The sequence below is a fragment of the Etheostoma cragini genome, chromosome 24 (assembly GCF_013103735.1).
Source record: "Etheostoma cragini isolate CJK2018 chromosome 24, CSU_Ecrag_1.0, whole genome shotgun sequence".
In the NCBI taxonomy this organism is placed as follows: domain Eukaryota; kingdom Metazoa; phylum Chordata; class Actinopteri; order Perciformes; family Percidae; genus Etheostoma; species Etheostoma cragini.
The window spans coordinates 9,087,903-9,092,400 of NC_048430.1; positions in this window are offsets into that span (position 1 = coordinate 9,087,903).

The window sequence follows — 4,498 nt, forward strand, 5'->3', positions numbered from 1 at the left end:
GCTGGGGGTGTGGCCTTGACCAACTGCCTCTTTGCTCGTTTGAAAGCCATAATGTCTCTCTCTCATGGACGGGCCAAATTCTCTGGGCGGGCAAAGCAGAGAAAGGGGAGGTGACATTGCCCCTTATGACCTCACAAGGGGTAAGATTTCAGACCGGCCCATCTGAGCTTTCATTTACTCAAAGGCAGAGCAGGACACCCAGGGCTCAGTTTACACCTATCACCATTTCTAGCCACTGGGCGACCATAGGTAGGTTAGGGGAACGCATATTAATGTTAAAAAACATTGTTAGGTGAAATTTTCATACCGTAGCACCCCTTTAATAAATAAGTTTACAAGCTAGTTGATTCTATATTTACACATAAAGAATTCTTTAAGACAATGTGTACATTAAGCGGTTTGTTCTGTTCACTTGCAAAGGGCGTCTGGGTTTAGAGATATGCTATGAAAAAAGGAAGTGGCCTCTTGAAAAAGGAAGTACCAGATATAGGGACAAGAAACACTTTAAAGATGCAGCAAGATGAGCTTTATTTCATTTTTAGATGGTACGGAAGTGTTTTAATCCTTTTCCTTTTAAATATACAGCAGATTTGAACTGATCTCTGTAAAGTGTTGTAACGGATGTATTTTTGGATCATCCGTATCATATTCCTATTCCTCTCTGATCACCACAGCAGCTTTTTAAGCATGAAGCGTGTGAGATGTAAGCCTATGTGCCTTTACTCTCACTTACACGGCTAACAATGTGTGTTTATGTTGCGTGTTATGCATGCTGATGGTGACCTGGACCCCCACAGGGCCTCCCACCCCTTAGACCCTCCCCCTCCCAGAGTGTGGGCAGCAGGATGGGGTCAAACAGACAAATCTACCCCCCTGCTCCATGGAGGCCTGCCCACGGCCATTAGTATCCATTACCAGGAGGCATGGAAAACCACAGCCTGTGGCGCTTAATTTACACACACACACACACACACACACACACGATCAGACATGCAGAAAATGTACATAATGTACATAAGTGAGTAGACTTAGTAAAGTCCCCTCTTTTACACTTGTGTGGCTTTATGAGAAATGTATGAAATTGACCACTCAAATATTCATGATTATGGAAAAAACACACATGCACACACATATGCTTAGGTATGTAAAAAAGATCCAGACAAAGACACTTGACAGTGAATCAGGCCTCCAGCAGCTCACAACAGAGGTCCTTACTTCAAACAGACATTCTCAGAAGGGATGACCTTCTGGGAGTCTGTGGGGGTGTGTCTGCATGTGTGTTTGGACATGTGGGTGTGAAAGTGTGACTTGAGTACAGTACAGTCAACTCCTTCTGATATGTCTCTCAGTCACACACAAACACACACAAACAATGTACACACACCTAAACCGGTGTGGGTCTAATGGTTGTGAACGGGCTGCCGGACAATCCAACGCAAGTTTTTACTGTCGGCATAATGTCATTTTTTTGTTTTTTACAATTACTATGATCATTTTTTAATACTTGTAACAATTTTCCTAAACTCTTAATGCACCAACACACATACAACACACATCTGGCAAAATGGTTAACTCAATGTTCAAAATCACACATCACACAACTAAACTCCAACAGTAAATTTCAAAATACAATAATACACTAACACAATACACTATGTCTACCAAAACACTGCAAAATATGTCTCAAAGTCACATAATTCTTCTAGTACACTAACACATGTTCTCTCCCAACAGAAAGAGTTAGTCATAGCCCAGTGTCATAAAAACACTAACATCAGGTGAAATTATGGAAACTGCATATATGCAGTTTCTATGTGTCAGGTCTGCCCTTATATAGATAGATTATAGTATGTTGTATCAACCAAAGACTGTGTTTTACACTGCAGTTTCTGTTGAAGCCTCTCTACATTTTTGTGTTTTGTGTTTAGTAAATGCTGCATTTTGTTTCTTTTGCTGCAGAAATTCATTAAAAAAAATGATTGAGTCGTCTCAGAGTAGTTTTATAGAATGTGTCACTTCCCGATGTGAGTCGAGTGCAGATGTGAGTTGCGCATGCGTCACTTTGCGACGAGTAGCCTCCGAGATGCTAACAAGAGACTTGAAAAATTGACCTACTTAACAAAGTTGGTTCACAGCAATCAAACAATCATAGATAGTTTTTATAAATAATTTCCATCTTCTTTTGTTGTTTGTAATAAGTTTCTTATTTCATGGATTTTACAATTTTTAGTATGACACATTACACCGTAAAGCGTTTAAATCTGAGCATGTGCAAATCACAACTGCACTCCACTCACATCTGGCAGAGACAGAATGTGCGGTTTATGAAAAAAAAAAGGAAACGGAGACAGAATTGTCCTGGTACTCGTCTTCCTCTCCCTCGTGCAGGAATTTATCTTACTATCTTTGTTTTCATCTTAAGTGTATTGTTCCTTTTCTACACACAATCAGCCCAAATAGGTCCTGTTTTACTGTGTGTACTACTGTAACACATCAGAATCAGCTTTGGACAGGTTTGCATGAACAAACAAGGAATGTGACTTCGGTTACAGTAATCCATGCTGTCACTAACTCACTGTAACAAATAAAGGATACTGTAATAAAAGATGAAAAGTAAGAAAACCGAGTGTTTCCTAGATGGGAATCAGCTGTGATTGACCTATTTGCATAACTTCAATCAGCTGTTTCTCTCATTTACAGTAACAATGGAATATGTGAAATGCAGGTGATATATTTGTGTTTTAATTTACAATATGAACAGCCGTTCACTTTGACTTTAGCCTAAGATAGGTGTAGAAAATGATGTTATCTGTTATGACATACATATGACTTACATTGTCAGTAAAATCCATTGTTTGGTCTTGGTTGAGCTTTTGTGTTAAAGATGTTCAAGTATTTTAAATGTTGTGTTAACTGTATGCATTTTGTAAGAAATGTGTTAATTGTATAGCCTACACGGACAGATGTTGTACTAACTGTGTTAAGTGTTTAGGAAAGTTGTTAAAAGTATTGAAAAAACTGTCATAGCAATCGTAAAAAAACGGTAATGGAAACATCAGGAGCAGCAGGCCGACCCATCTGTCTGAGAGAGATGTGAAAGTGATAAAGATGGACGGAATGTGAAAAAGGGACGAAAAGATTCATAGAAACGGATGAAATGCCAGAAAAGAAGGACAAAAGAAATATAGAAAGGAAGAGCCTGAGGAAAAAAAGATTGAGTCATCTCTGCATCCTTGGTTGCTCTTCATTCAGTTCTTGGCTCTTGCAACTGTGTGTGTGTGTGTGTGTGTGTGTGTGTGTGTGTGTCTGGCATGTCAGCTGTGGCTGGCTAACAAGCTGCACCCTCAACAGCCTATTATCTAGAGCATGGCAACTGGCCCATACCTGCAAGGTGTGTGTGTGTGTGTGTGTGTGTGTGTGTGTGTGTGTGTGTGTGTGTGTGTGTGTGTGTGTGTGTGTGTGTGTGTGTGTGTGTGTGTGTGTGTGTGTGTGATTCAGAGCGTGGCAGCTGTGTCATACCTGCAAGCATCTTTGGGACACTCTCATTGTCCATAATTCCATAATGGAGCAAAAGAGAAGGATTGTGGGAGAGGTGAAGGACAAAGATGATACCCTCCGCCTCCTTGCCGTCTTCTTCTCTCTCTGTCTCGTTCCCTCGTTTGAGGAAGGCCGCCGTGGACATATTCCTCTTCTCCTTGGAGGGCAGAGTGGAGACAGCCTGCCAGAGGACATGTGCACCCACATGTTCAACACACACTCGCACAGCTGCACACACACCTGATTGCATGAATTAAATCAAATAAGTCAAGGAAAACAAAACGCTAGTAATACGCTAATAATTAATGAGTTAGAGGTTTACACTATGATAAATAACTAAAACACTGTTGCAGTCTACGGTTCACAAAAGGTTGCAATCACTGTACTTGTAATAAGAATGATATTCCACTATGGGTACTAACATACTGCTATGGGGTATTTTTACTGTAAACGAACGAAGAAACAGCCTATAACTAGTGTTTTTCTGAAGATGATTTGGCTTTTTAGGTTCACTGTAGACAATAACCATACTGTTAGTGCATCTCCTTAGTGTGAAGCAGGGCAAATGATACAAGCCAAACTTGCACTGCAAACTACGTACATTTGTAGTTTTGAAGAACCTTCAGTAAGAGGAAAGAAATGAGAGAAACCAATGGTAAAAAAAGGGTTAAAAAAAATAGACCGTAGACAAAATCTTTCTACTCTACTTCTGAATGAGAAGCTCTATTGTCTTCGTCATCTTCTGCATTGTTTTACTGTAATCTGACGCAAGATTTAAGATGTCACACACGTGTGTGTGTGTGCGTTTGGGGGGGTGTAAGAGGAAATGTGCGTGTTGTTCAAAAAATGAGATGGGTACACGAGAGACCGCCACACCTCAGCCGGGTTAGCGCAACAGTGTGTGGGTGTGGGTGTGTGTGTGTGTGTGTGTGTGTGTGTGTGTGTGTGTGTGTGTGTGTGT